The sequence below is a fragment of the Astyanax mexicanus genome, chromosome 19 (genome assembly GCF_023375975.1).
Source record: "Astyanax mexicanus isolate ESR-SI-001 chromosome 19, AstMex3_surface, whole genome shotgun sequence".
Lineage (NCBI taxonomy): Eukaryota > Metazoa > Chordata > Actinopteri > Characiformes > Acestrorhamphidae > Astyanax > Astyanax mexicanus.
In genome coordinates this window covers 34,904,271-34,920,330 of record NC_064426.1, presented here as the reverse complement: position 1 = coordinate 34,920,330, position 16,060 = coordinate 34,904,271, and positions in this window count along the sequence as shown.

The window sequence follows — 16,060 nt, the reverse complement described above, 5'->3', positions numbered from 1 at the left end:
AGAGCAAAGTGAGACTTTAACCCTCTTTAACTCCCTCAGTCTGTTCACACTGGTACTTATGCTGCTGCAGCCAACAGCAGGCCTGCCACACAAACAAACAACTGCCAGGCTACCGCAGGCGCTTCAGTCTAATATTACATAAACACACCCAACACAGACTCAAGGCAGGGGGCAGGGAGGGCAGGAGGGGCAACCACCCCCCCTGGTGCCACCATGGTGGAAAAAACATTGCTCAAGTGCCCTTTAGAGTGCCCTCTGCCTTTCTTGTGCGGAAAAAAAGTGATCAATTGCCCACTTGAGTGGCCCTTCTTGCAAAAAATGATGATGATGTGCCTCTAAAATCAGAATTTTACCCCTTTATCTCTCCAATTTGGAAAGCTAATAACCCCACCCACACCTTAGAATTCTCCCATCACTATGAAGGCTAGCACATGCCCCCTCCAATAAGGATGGAGAGCGCAATCTACCCAATTGTGATCTCTCAATTGTGACTCTGGCTGCTGATGGCAAGTAGCACAGTCCAGGATTCTAACCAGCAATTATTAGATCATAACTGCAGTGCCTTAATCCATTGGACTACCTGAAGCCAAAATAGACCCAGAAATTTGATAATATGTTTTAATAAGTGCCAGTCTATAGGAGACCTTCTACCCTTGCAGTAGAAAATGGTGCTGGGGGTGCCGAGTGGTGCTGCTATGATCAGGAGATCGCTGGTTTGAATCCCGATCATGCAGCTTGCCATCAGCTGCCGGAGCCCTGAGGGAGCACAATTGGCCTTGCTCTCTTTGGGTGGGTAGATGGCACTATTTCCCCTCATCACTCCTAGGGTGATGTTGATCAGCACAAGGCATCTGTGAGCTGATGTATCCAATGCGAGTCGCTGCGCTTTCCTCCGAGTGCGCTGTGATGCTAATCAGCAATGCTGCATCAGCAACAGTTTGAAAAGAGGCAGTGGCTGACTTCACATGTGTCGGAGGAGGCATGTGCTAGTCTTCACTCTCCTGATGTTGTGGCATCACCAGTAATATGGTTTAGACAAATAGAAAAAAAGCACTGCAGACATGGTAAAAAAACCCACATCAAAGAAAACTGCATAAAATGCATTTTACTTTCCTCTGTATTTCTAAAAATGTGGTCATTCAGAGTAAATATTGATAAATGTGTAGTTTTAAAGTGTTTATATGAAACTTAAACAAATACCAACTATGCTGCTGAAGCCAAAAGCTACATTATATTGATATTGACCACCAACCGAATCGACAATCTCGAATATGGGCTCTTTCACTGTTTCTACAGCCACACACACACACACACACACACATGTACACACACACAGTTCTGACATCTTCTCCCTCTTTTGTCTCCAGGCTGCTGCGCTGCCTCTCCCAGCAGCTATTAATATGGAGCTTGTACTGAGACCACACACCAGCCAATATTTCACACCAAACTACTGGGACACAGCTGACCTTTCTCTGAGTGAGTGTCTGAGAGTCTGTATTGGGAAGAGAGGAGGGGGTTGGAGTTGGGGGAGAGGGAGGGATAGTGGGATAAGGTGAATGGAAAGATAGAGATAGAAGAGACAGAAAAAGAAAGAGAGAGAGAGATGTTTTAAAAATATAAAATGAAAAAATACACATATTTTTTATCAAAGGTACTATTTTGTTTTAAATTCAGTAGTCGCTTAGAGGGGCTCAGTAGACCTAAGCCCACTTGAAATATTTGCAATATTAAGAATAAAACATTTAAAACAAATGAAAATAAACCATTTAAAAAGAATCATCTTTGTGTTGAGATACTTTCAGGTAACCCCGTCCAGATCCCATATTTAAAAAAAAACAAGATCAGCTTGAGAATAGAGAAGGGAAGAAAAAAAGGCACATCAGGCACATCACATTATCTGTCAAACGTGGTGGCGGCAGTGTCACAGCATTAACATAATGTAGCATATGTATTATGAGTGTAATAGTACACGATAGGGCATCTCACGATACAGTAATATCACAATTTGTTGCCACAGTAATGATATCTTATGAATATGCAAGATAATTCTCTGTGATACTTAGGAAGAAGATAAAATAAGCAAATACCAGGAATTATGAATTTACTGGTCTCAGTTTCACAGAATTTGACAACCAATATACATCACCACAGGTTTGTTTACCCTATTCATTTGATTAGTGCCACCATGTGGTGTAATGAAGCAGTAACTTTAGTAAATCAAATTGATGGGCATTCTTATGAGGAACTTAGAGCAATCAATATAATATATATCCATATTTGATGCACCATATCAATATGATACAATCGATAGTGTGTGCTAAATCTTAAAGAATGTTACGAAGGGTTACATACAGTGCTTAGGAACACATACTTGGAAATCTGTATGTACTGTATTTTTTGGGCTATAAGGCACACCGCATTATAAGGCACACTATCAATAAATGTCTATTTTCTGGTCTATTTTCATACAAAAGGTGTGCTGAATTATAAGGCACATTAAGCGACACAAGTAAGGATGCCTACATCAAGGATATCGCCATGTTTCCCTTCTAATGAGGAATCTGGGGAAGCGCTGGATGTTAATCTACACAAATTTCTCTCCTAAAAAAAACATTTATTTAGGTGAGTAAAGCACTTCTGTTTATTTACAGTAAGCTTAGATTTCCATTATTTTGTATAAGGGTGATTTTCAGTGAACTTTTTCCAGCACTAAGTCTGGGTGCAGCAGCTTTAGCATTAGCCACTAGCCGCAGCACTAGCGGTGACGTAAATGCCATCCGAAAGCGCTAGACTGAGGAACCCTTAGTGTGCTATCAGCTAGCAGTTTGTCTCATGTAGCTTGTTGTAACACAGCAAACATGCAGACCACAGTACAATATACTCGCCTCTGAATGGCGAAAGAGCTAGCGCTGTGGTTAGCAGCTAATGCTAATGCTGCTGCACCCAGCCTTAGTGCTGGAGACCTTTCACTAAAAACTCACAATTGTAATGCAGTACTTCAGCAGAGTAGCTTTACTGCTCCTTAATACCTGACTGGTAGAATTCATACATGAGATGCACTGTCAATTTTTGGAAAAAAATTAAAGGATTTTAAATGCGCTGTATAATCTGAAAAATACAGTATATTTCGGTACATTTTTAGAAATTGTATCATTCTTTTACATCTGTGTAATTATGTGTATATTGTTTTGTTCATAAATAATGTAATTATTACACTGATGATACACAGTCTCAAATATAACTCAAATATGATGCACATGGTTGATGCTTTTGTCCACATAAAAGTGTAGAAAAATGAGTGCTGTGGTTGAAATCCCTGCATACACTGCGAGAAAGAGAGATGGAGAGATGTGGGAGGAATAAATGTGTGCAGGACTAAAAGCTGTCAACACTGAAGCCCATCCATCACTCTAACCCAATCACCTGTAAGCACTGCCGGCTGCATAACCCAATCATTTGCAAGCATGCTCTGCTCATAATCCAATCAGACTCCCAGCTCCACCTGTCAGCAGCGCGGAGTGTGGGCCAAGCAAGACAATGGCCAAAAGGTTACCTCGGGTTAGCCTCAGGCTAACGAGCTAACGGCTGAGAGGAGATATGCTCACTAGATGTAATGATGTAGAAATGTATGGGAGTTGGTTGCTGCTGGATCCAAAATTACAATAATGATGTTTGTTGGTTGGTTTGTTTGTTAGGTGATGAATTTCATCTTACGAACACGTTAATGATGAGAGAATTAATGAGAGATGTTTCTTGGTTTATGTCCATCTGTAATTTGGCTTACGGGTATGTGTTGCAGTTGTATGTACTATATATATATAAATATATATTGTAGAGTGTTAAGAGAATGTTTTGACATATTGGCTTCAGGCTATGTGTTCTCCAGCATTTCCATATCCACTTTCCTTTGCTTATAAAGTCTGATTGGGAGAAGGGGGGGGGGGTAGAAGCTGCTTGTGTGTGAAAGAGGGAGAAATACATTAGAGAGAAAGAGAAAAAAAAGAATAGAGGCGAAGAAATTCATGAGTCATCCAGACTATAAAGGAACACATAAGGAATCATGTAAATCAACTTAAAAGTGTTAAATAAACCAAAATACTCTGTGTGTGTTGTTAAGTTGTGGTTTTTGAGGCTGGTAACTCTGATTAACCTGTCCAGTGCAACAGAGGTAACCACCCCAGGAAAGGAAGACCAAGAGTTGGTCTCTTGGTCTTCCTTTCCTGGGGTGGTTACCTCTGTTGCACTGCACCCATGATGCACCCATGATGCGTACGCAAACGCGTAGTTCACAGAAAGTATATCTCTATCCTTAGTGGGAAAAACAATAAAATAATGAAAAAATATTTTCAAAAGCAGCAAATTCTACAGTATTTTGGTGTGTTTATGTGTGCTGCCGCTAGAATGCTGAATGAGAGAACTTGTCTCTAAGAAAAGTGAGTTCTGTAGAGTTGCAGCAGTGCATTCAATAATTTCCTAAATATGTTGACCCAATATGTTGCCTCAATGGCATTGATTGCATTGGTGATGAATATCATTTGATGTTAACCAGGGTTTGACTGTTGGCTTATGGGGTGTAAACCGGTATTTGATGTTGAGCTTACGTTAGCGTAACACTGGGTGTTAAACAATGTTTGATGTTGAGCTTATGTTGGGCTAACGTAGGGCTAACACTGGCCGTCATTCAGCATTTAATGTTGAGCTTATGTTGGGCTAATGTAGGGCTAACACTGGCCGTCATTCAGCATTTAATGTTGAGCTTATGTTGGGCTAATGTAGGGCTAACACTGGCCGTCATTCAGTGTTTGATGTTGGGCTTATGGTGGCCCAACGTTGCGCATCAACCAGTGTTTGACGTTGGGTTTACGTTTGGCTGTTAGCCGATGTTTGATGATGGACTTACATTGGCCTAATATTGGGTGTCAACCAGTGTTTGACACTGCCCTTCAACAGAAAGAGTCAATCAGCTGGCTGGTTACACTGAGAGTAAAGCTCTAGTGCTCTAGTGCAGGGATGCCCACACTTTTCTGTACTTGGTACAGGCCATCCTAATCTACCAGACCTTATTTTTAAAGCTATAGTTTATGAAAATGATACAGACAAAATGGTGCCAGACAATGGTGTTCGCGTAGTTTAGAGAGTTAAATTCTCAGGGTGCTTTTGCTTTTGAGTTGAGCTTCATAAAGATAGCCTGCTGAGCACTTAGCTGTGATTTCCGTTCTTTCACTGTTTTATCCTCCTGAGCTCACTTTTCGGGGGAAAATTCATTGTCAAACTTTGTGTGAACTGATAGACAATCGACGTTACCCTTCTTGGGAAGTGCGATGGCTACTTTGCAAATCAAGCTGATGCATTTGGAGTTTGACATCATAAAAAATAGTCCTTTTCTCACTCCGAATGGAAGTGATAAGTTTTAAATGTGGCTTTTTTTATGTGGCTTTGCGTAAACAGAAAGTTGAATTCTTTGCGAAGCACACGGTTCTTCATGCAGTTAACTCTTGGTCTTCTTTTCCTGGAGTGGTCCCGATGAGAGCCAGGTTCATAGCCAAGTTCCTGAAATGTTTTGTACTGACTGACCTTCATTTCTTACAGCATTTTTTCCTTACTTAGTTCAGTAGTTCTTTCCATAATATTGATTAGAACATTACTCAAATTCTATTTCTTCACAACTGATGCTCTCAAACACATTACGAGGCAAGAAATTCAAGTAATGCAGTCTGTGGTATTATGGGGTGGGTGTAGCTATGGTAATATAGAGCAGCAGTGCATTGGCTTTTACATTAATACACTGACCTGCCTGTCACCATTTACAGTTTAAATGTAGCATAAATTTTAAAGAGACGTGAACTACCAGCATATTCTGTGTGATTGACTGGTTGATTGTGATCGACTTATTGGGCAACCCCTGCTCTATTGGGAAAAACGCTCCTCAGAGTGGAGGTGTGGGTGAGCATGGTAGCTAAAAAATTAGTGATGTAAAATATGTTTTTGAACATTGAACAGTAATTTGACCTTCACTTTTAAGTATTTTGGTGTCTCCCCATTCATAGAAATCAGAGCCTGCTCTTGTGTGAAGATGAGCGCTGAGTACCCAGACTTGCCTATAAGGGCTTTGGTGTAACCAGTCATTTAGAGCACCAGTTCATTAAACGTTTAACGAAAAGCAGATGCCATTACTGTACAATATTTTTTTTAGACACTTCAAGAACCTAATTTAAATTCATGTACCAGAACCAGATGTGGATTTTATACTTTAAAAAAGCTTGTTTTTTTACTTATATATATTTTTTGACAGCCTTTTTACGGACCTAAAATTACAGGTAATCCTGTGGCACATTTATTTTCTACAGACAAAAAATGGTCTTTCATACAAAAGCCAGGCTTTTCCTAACTAAACAATAGATTGCTGCATGCCTAGATTGCTGCATATTAGAACTTTATTAAATAATTAACAGCATTGAGCGATTTCAAACCATTCTCTAATGATGTTTACAATAAAACTCTGACCAACTGAATGCAGATTAGATGGAGAAAACAAGAGATATGATTTTATAGTCTACGCATCCTGTGTGGATATAACTGTTGGCAGAAAAATCAAGGAGGAATCTCTGAGCCTTGATCTTCTAATCTGACAGAAGAGTTCGACTTCTGGTGATAATGAGTTGTAGCTGCCTCTTTAATAATGTCAAGCTCCTTAAAGTTTTAAAAACTGAGATGAAATAATAAACACAAAGTATTTGAGACTTAGGAGAGACGGAAAGCTTTTCAAACAGGCAGTGTTTGCCCATCCACTCACTCAATCAGAAGCTCGATCTCTGTCTATTCTGAGAGATGGGATAATCCAAAACCAATATCTCGGCTTTAAACCCAAAGAACACAGTGCTAAAACTAATACACGCCAGTAGAGTAGCGTAGCGTAGTGTAATATGCCCTCAGGAACCTTCTTAAGGTGCACAAACACGGTAAAGACTGTGGAGTTTGCCTAGAGTTTGAAGAGAAGAACTGTCACACTTCAGAAAAGTAAGTGTGTAGAAACTAGATAATTATAGTTTATGGGGTGAGTGTGAGTATAATCTGTAATGTAATGTACATATATTTGATAGTAAGAATGACATTGCAGTCAGTTATTGCTGTTCTGGCTTTGTGCTCACAGTGACTTTGAAATGAGGTTCAAATGCAGTTTTAAACTGAGGATTTCTGTATATAAAAGAAGAATGGGTGTTCTATGATCTGGAGACCATACATAGTTGTCCAGTATGAACCCTCAATGCCATACAGAGATGCCAGGATGGATCCTGGAGTCATCAAAGAGATATAGTAAAAATACCTCAGATCTTTGAGAGTTTAGCCAAACACAAAGGAGCCAAATAGTTCCTTTAACTTTTTGAACAACTGTTTAAATGTATCAAAACTAGGCCATGTTGTGTCATGTAATTTAAATTACATTTCTGTTGCTCCCCTGTTTAGCAATTGGTCCGTAAATACAAATATAGCAAAGCACACTTAATAATGACTTTAAACGGTTACAATAAATAGTGTAACAGTGCCAATGTATTCTAAATGGTTGTTGGTCAGCCAGCTAATGTAGCAAGTGGTGAGTATTATGGGACTTTAGCCTGCTGCTAACCCCTGCTAGCACTGCTGGAGCAGCATTAGCATTAAACGTGCTAACCACACTAAGCGCTAGCTCTTTCGACGTACAGAGGTGAGTATTATCAGCTTGTAGCCTGCGTGTTTACCATGTTAAAACAAGCTACGTGGGATGAACTGTTAGCTAATATCGCCCTGGGATACAGGAACACTCAGGGTAGCGCTAGTGGTTAGCTGCTAATGCTAATGCTTCACCCAGCCTTAGTGGAAGTATGGAAAGCAGACAAATTTCAGGACAGAAATCTGTCTAGATTGACATTTAGCACTCGTTTGACTTGAAAAGAAGAATTACAGTTTGAGAATTACAGTTTTGTTTACTTAGCTTAGCTTTAAAGTTCTCGCCACCCAGCGGGTTAGTTTCCTACTGCGTTATTAAACAGTGCAACAAATTGCACAAATTAGCCAAGGAACAACTTCTAAAATTATGTCCTTAAACCTAACTGGTAAATCCAGTGCTCTATATTAGAAACAAAACTGTACAAACATTGCTGTCCAATTATTTGTAGACTGCACTGTTTGTTCACTGTCAGGAAAAATAGGAAGTTTGACTCCAGAGCTGTAATACAGCGAGGCGGTTGGCTGGAGAGGATGGACACTGGAATGACCAGCGTCTGCACAGCAGCTGAACTGAGTTATGTTAGATGTGCGAGTCTGTATTTCACACCTGCCTGACATTGGCAGCAGTGTGTGTCCACGCTGAGTGGTGATTGACAGCTGCAGTGTGTGCCTGTGTGTGCTGAGGCTGACTCTGCGGTTCTGAATTTTTAATCTGGCTGCCATTTTCACTCTGACCACTTGCCAGATGCTGTCCGAACCCTGTCCTCCACTTACTCACCTACATTTACAGGATATACACATGTAACGTTCAGGTAAAATGGAGCAATAATAATGGTTTATCAATGGACATTTAAGTATGATTGTCATACATTGTTCTGACTGGCTTCATTAAAACCACCAGCTTTTTTGTAGTCATTGTAAATTTTAGGGCATGGAATTGGTTACCATATTTTTTGCACTGTTAGGCGCACCTAAAATCCTTTAATTTTCCCAAAAATCGACAGAGCACCTATTAATCTGGTGAGTCTTATGTATGAATTTTACCGGCCACTCCGCAAAATTGCAATGTTATTCAGGAGTTTTAGTTTAGTTTACTAACACCGGGGCTGGAGTAGCATTAGCTTTACCCGCTAACTGCGCTAGCACTTTCGTTGTTAAGAGAGGAGTATTATTGGCCTGTAGCCTGCTTCTAACCCTTACTAGCACTGCTGGAGCAGCATAAGCATGACCCGCTAACTACACTCGCTATTTCCCAGTTCAGAGGGGAGTATTATCGGCCTGTATCCTGCTGCTAACCCCAGCTAGCACTGCTGGAGCAGCATTAGCATTACCCACTAACCACACTCACTATTTCCCTGTTCAGAGGTGAGTCTTATCGGTCTGTATCCTGCCACTAACACCGGCTAGCACTGCTAGAGCTGCTGAATCTGTTGCTACACAGTTAGTGTTGGTCCTTCCTCTTCACCTCCTTCGGCAGTGGTCACAGGATGCTGTCCACAGGACGCTGTTGGCTAGATAGTTCTGGTTTCAAAAGGCTTCTATATGATCAGAGGAGCTGATAACATAGACAGAGAAGTGGTCATAATATATTGACTGGATTGTGTAGTTACATTTGTAATGGTTCCCATTGACTGAAACAGGTATTGGTGAATGGTTTCCTCAGTATGAATGTGGGAATTTTATTGTTAAAGGAACTTCCTATTCCTTGCGCAGGAAACACAATCCCTCCTACTACAATTGCTTTTCTTCAGTCACTCGCCCCGCTGTGTGTACATGTGCGGGGGTGTGTACATGTCTCACACCACATCGATCCTCCTGTGACCTGCGGTGGATCATTTTCAGCACTCCTGACACTCCATTTCCCTCCACTCTCATTATTTCCCTCATCAGAGCCGTCTCCACAGAGGCACAGAGCCCTCTGCTTTCGGGTTGGGTCAAGAGGTCAGGCAGGCAGCCCACTGGCCCACACCACACTGACCTCTGAGACATCTGACAGCAAATGTCCACCAAATAGCTACACTTTGTACTCAGACCTCTACAACCTGTGTGATGTCGGTCCAATGCAGATCTGTGGCTTTGTAATAAATTGTAAAGATTTGCCTCTAATAGTGGCCATGCTCTGTTTAAATATAGATTCACTTAGTCTAGTGAGTTCTGTATCATTTATTTAGGATTTAAACAGAGTCATTCAGGGTGAACTGATGTGAACTGAAGTGATTAGGGCAGTGAACACACACTAACACACATAAAAAGTTTAAGAGTTAAACGGCCACAGAGCCCAGTGAGCAACTGGGGGTTAGGTACTTTCCTCAAGGGATGTAGTGGAAGCTGATCTAGGGAATCAAACCAGCAGCCATCCAGTCGGAAGCCCAGTTCAGACCCCAGGGAGCAATTGAGGGCTGGATGCTTTATAATGAAATGGAAGCTATTTAGGACAACAACCATACATTTTTCAGAACATAGCTCGGTTCAAAGCCCAAGAAAATAATTGGGACTTGGGTGGCTTGCCTAACGGATGCTATGAAAGCAGGCATAATGAATCAAACCAGCAACCTTCTGGTACATAGTCTAGTTCAGACTGCAGGAAACAACTTGCGGTGCCTTGCTCAAGGTAGGCCATGGAAGTATGTCTCAGGACCAGCAACACTTCTGTCCAGAGCTCAGTCCAGACTCCATGAAGCAATTTGCAGTTAGGTGCCTTACACAGGAGATTCTATGGAAGCCAATCTCAGGAATCAAACCAGAATCCTTCTGGTCTAGAGCCCTGTTTAGAACCCAAGGAGCAAGTTGGGGTTAAGTGCCTTGCTCAAAGGGCGTTGTGGAAGCAGGTCTCAGGAATCAAACCAGCAACCTTACGGCCAAAAGCCTGGCTCAAAGGCTAAGGAGCAAATTGGGGTTAGGTGCCTTACTCAAGAGCTGCTGTGGAGGCGGATCTCAGGAATCAAACCAGATCTGAGGCCTTTTCAGACTCCAGGGAGCAGGGAGCAAGAGATGCAGCGGAAGCATTTTTTTTTAAAGAATCAAACCAGAAATGTTCTAATCTATAGTCCAGTCCAGACACCAGTGAACAATTAGAGGTTTGGTGCCTTACTCAAATTCTGGGAATATGCTCAGCAGCTTCTGTTCCTCAAACAACTTTTACAACCTTTAGGCCACAGCTGTCCCTTAACGTTAGATGTCCATGCTTTTTTCGAGAGCTGCCCTTTAAGACATAAGAGTCTTCATGTGAGACAAATGGCACCTGTGCAGTATGGCATGACTTGGACCTTACCCAGAACTAGGGACTGGCAGGATAAGTCTGGGTACTAAATGTACCAATATTCGTTCCAAACATTTGCTTTCACAGATACAGCTCCTCTGATAGCACTTTTCTTCCAAAAGAACTCGGGCTTCTAAGAACCGTGGTGCTTTTCAGCAAACCAGTCGGCGTTTCCACCAGTTTCAGTGAAACCGTCAAAACGTTACATTATACGTCATCAACAAAGGGTGTTGCACAGTGGTGGTGGACAAAAGCAGAAACATACACGCCCACAGATGACATTACAGTTCATGCTGAAGAACCTAGTATTCTTCATTTCCACTGCAAACGAAATTTCCTGGTTTCAGAACCTTTTTTTTGTTGGTGGTAATGTGAAGAAAGGTTTAAAATTACCAGATCTGTGCCAGCTCTATGTTGGTGGGAAAGCAATGTTGGTAATATCTAGGAAAGTTCTGGGATATCATGTATATAATACAGGGGCTATTATAGATTATATTTGCTTTGTAGGCTTTGTGGCCCTATAATGAATCATCTGACATTAAATCACTCTTACCAAACTTATTTAAAAAAAAAACTGAAGCAATCCTGAAAAACTTACAAACTTATAAAGAAGTTTGTCATACACAGAAACAGGTGTAAAGATCTGAGGCCACCTCACACTCCAGTGGTTGACTTTAAACTGTGTGCTTTTTATTATTCTAAAAAGCTGACTCTTAATGAGGAGAGGAATCACCTGCTCACCCAGATTTTCCAACCTTTCCAATATTTCTTCTCAATTAAGTAAGACTTAAGTGTCCTTTCTCACACTCGCCGTCCCTTGAAGCCATTAAGTGAAAATAGCCCCCTCACCCACTCTCTAAAGATGAAGTAACTATTCTTTCATTAGCGCTTGAAATCAGAACTAACCTTTGGAAAGGCGGGAGAGTTTGAAGGCGCGAGCTGCTGGCGAGCGGCTCCTTGACATTTCTCGCGAGGCTCGGTGACATTTACCAAAGTCGTCAGGCTGGGGCAGAAAAAAGGATGACAACCATGAAGAAGAAACAGCTAAGCAGCGTATTCTGTTCGAGAAGAGCTCGTTTTATCAGCTCGTTTCCACACCTGTAGGAACTGAGCCACCGGGGCTTTATTTGTGCTACACGCTTGCCTGGTCTTTCAGCACCGGGTTACTATGACTTCTGCCATACTGGAGGACTGTGTGTGCTTCTTAGAAAAGCACAGAAAAAAGATGAGCTTTATTAAATTTGAAAGAGACTCACAGTTCAAGCATATCTATAGCAAGATGGAGTAAACACCGTACAAATTGAAAAGACTGGCGTTGTATAGGCATTGGAACCTTGAACAGAGTGGCATGGTGTCAAAGGAGATGTGTAGACTTTCAGCAGTGCTTAAGGCTTATGACAATAGCTTTTGGGTCATTACCAGAATACCAGAATACTGATGCATTTGGCCCTCAATATAAAAAAAAAAAAAAACAATTTTAAATCATATTCATAAAACTTCAGTTTACACAAAACTTTCCTGTGTGTCCACCCTATAATGGCAAGGTGCACAACAGAATGAACAATTTTACAGAAAATTGTCATTTGGGGAAAAAAAAAAAACATGGTTGACCTAGAGTTCCAAACATTTAAATCTTTCTTTAAAAAAACATCAGTAATGAAGCACATTTTCTAATAAGACACCTCTTCTTTTTCACCTTTAGAAAGGCACCTCTAAAGTAAAGAAGTATACCCTCCCACAATATCTGCTGGTACACCACCTCTCATTTCAGCACATATACAAATGCACGTTAGAGGGGTGATAGAAGGCGTGTGGAGGCAGGGATAAATGAGGAGCAGACATTGAATGAATGGAGTTAATCCAAGGCTTTTCTGCTTTGTATATAGCCATGACCATCAACCTTAACATTACATATAGAGAAATAAAGAAAAAAATCATTAATTGAGATTAAGAGAATTAATTTAATTTTCAACCACTTGGGGGCGCACTAGCCTAGTTTGATCTGGAATGGAAAAGGGCTCAGTGGTTTGAACCATAGACTGTATATAAAGATGGACGCAGTGTCGCCGTTCCCATTCATTCAATGAAAATCAAGCCAAAATCTTCCGCCATTTTGGCGATTCAGAGACCAGAGTCTGCGCAGTAGAGACCAGAGGAGGGAGAAAGGCTGTGGAGAGACCGCCTACTCATTTAAATAACCCTGCCCCTGAGGGCTGCCTCGCGGTCACAGACTGCAGAGCGGGGCGGAGCGGAGCTGATGGTCTGTTATTGGTCCCGCCCATAAGCAGCCCTTTTACCATAACCACACCTTTTTTGAATAGAGCCGAATAAAGTTTTAAAAACCGAATTCTGTGGGGATATAAAAATTTGACAATATGAGCAGAGGTTACACTAGCTGTTGCATTTAAATAATGGAGGTAGAATTAAAGCATATTAGAAAAAAACGTGATTGAAAGTTGTCTGTTTTGCCATTGAAACCTATGGGGATGGGTGGAGTTACACAGCTTTCTGCAGCCGAACAGCAGGGGGCGCCCGACCTGTGGTGGCTTCACTTGACGATGCTCTGTCCAGCTATATACAGTCTATGGTTTGAACAATGGGTTGGTAATGATTGAGTTGTGGGTTCAATATCCGGGTTTGGCAAGCGGCCAGGTGCCCCTTGAAGAGGGGCCTTATCAACCCTCACTGTTCCCCAGGTACCACAGCAGAGCTCATGTTTGCTTGTGTGTGTGTGTGTTCACTGCACATCTGTGTCCAAAAGAAATAGTGGTTGTGGTAATCACTGTTTAACTTATTCACATAGGTATCAAGTAATAAAGTACAGATACTTTTTTTTTCTTACTTAAGTAGAAATTGTGTCTATAATTTTATCTATATTTTAAGTAAATATTTTTCACACTTTTTACTTCTGTTCTTTACATTTTCACACACATCTATACTTTCTACTCCTTACATTTTTAAATAGCATCATTACTATTGTTACCTATTTCATGTCGACTTGTTTTTATTCCGGCTTTAAAAAAAACTAGATAAATCTATCCACCCAGATAAAGTGAATTTGATTGCGGTTGGACACACTTCAGCAAGGACATGACAGTTGTGTGTAGCCTAGTATGAAGATAATCCGTGCAGAGTCTTAAGAGAACTAGAGATCTCAAAATGTCCCAACTAAGCTTCTTTAATATATTTGCATTGAACTACAATGCGTTCATTTTAATGGGCATATATGCAACTGAAACAAAGAGCCTTGTGGATCTCAAATTTATTAACATTTTAATATAACATTGCAGTCATTAAGGCTTTTAGAAAAATGTGTTTTGGAAAGTTTTTTTATAGGCTCCTGTGGCGCAGCCTAAGCTTTTGTCCTTAATGCCATTTTTCCCCTTTATGTGACTTTTATTTTTTCTATTTAAGTAGTTTTGAAACTTTTTTTGAAAAAGTTTTACACTTTTACTTGAGTAAAAAGCCTGAGTTGATCATTTTATTTAATTAAAAAAAACTATTATTAATTATAGGCTCTGCTATTACCTCTACCTGAATAATGAATATGAATAGCTTTGCTTATTAAAATGGTCCCTTGTTTTGTGTCATTTAGCTTTAAGTCTTATAAAAATGACATTAAAGACATTCGGATGCTGAATGGTATAAATCAGACGCTATCTGTTCTAGGACTTTGTGACCTAAATCCAGTTTAAAAAGATCAGATTTGACATGTCCACACAGCCCTAAAAACTCTAAGATCTAAGTGAGTAAGATTAAGGCAAAAAAAAAAGGATTTGTCATTTCTGCATGGTAAAGTGAATCTACCCCAAGAGATCAAGCCTGATAATTGTGATAAGTGTTTAACTGGCTTACACTTCATAGTATGGAAAGGAAACATATTATGGTGTTCAAACTACTCATACTGCACTGCTAGTGTTGGGGGTGTACTAATTGACATACTCATTAGTATGGTTGTATGCTGTTTTGGACACAGTTGTTGACTTTAAAGCCCAAAAAAACAAAATTTTCCCTTAATTACAGTCAGTAATGACGTGCATCCTCACTGCAGTTTTGCTCTTCTTGCTGTAAGCGGACAGGATCATTAATTACGTTAAACCGGGCAGTGCGTGGGCATGGCCCACCAGGCAAGCGCCTGGGGAAGGCAGACCGTGCTAGATGCACCACTCGTTGCCAGGTTGAGAGTCCAGTATTTACAACCAATAAATCATAACATCGGTAGTTGGCTAACCATCAGAAGAAGAAAAAAACAACATTTCAGAGCGGGGGCAGAGAATTTAGACTTACGTGTTAAAAGTCATGGGATCAGTATGTAAATTGATCATGAAGTATTACCTCAGGGTATGGCTTGGAAACAACCACACCTGTGTAAGTTGTGAGGTGTTATCATGTAAGTGAGGCCAATGAGTTCGTGGCAAGGCAGCATGAATTGTTAGGAGTTTGAGGGCGTTGAGAGTCCCTGGGCAGTAGGGAATTATTTCAATAAAATATGGATAATTTAATAGTCTTGATTTCAGAAGAAACAATGAATGAGCAGGTGTCCCAATACTTTTCTCTATATTCATCTTTTGGCCAAAAGATACAATTTAAACTGGTCACAATCATTCTCTTAGCTATATGATTGCATACCCCAACCATCTACTTTCATCAATATGAAAAGTTTTTTAGCTCTTAAGCACACTATCCACACCCCAACAATGCATTTCTACCAACCAATATTAAACAGAAAAAAAATGCTTAAAATGATCTTAAACCAGCAGGAGTCATCCATACCACACATCCTTAGATGTCGGAACTGGCCAGCTGCCGGGACCTGTCAAAGTCCAGGAACACAACACAGCATGCCGGGGGAGGGATTCAGCTCCTCATTCACTGTCTGAGCTAAGAATACTACAGTACTTTCACCAGGGACTCCAGGCATTTCTGTACAATTCTGCCTCTTGGAAGACAGCCATTATAGCACCACACTTGGCTCTCTTTGAAAGGTTACACTGGTAGGAGCCACAGAGGATGACAGTGCTAGAGCTAATTAGTTTAGAACGATGACTTTCCTGACTCTTGCTTTCAGCCGATGGGATAACTGTACTCACCAGACCG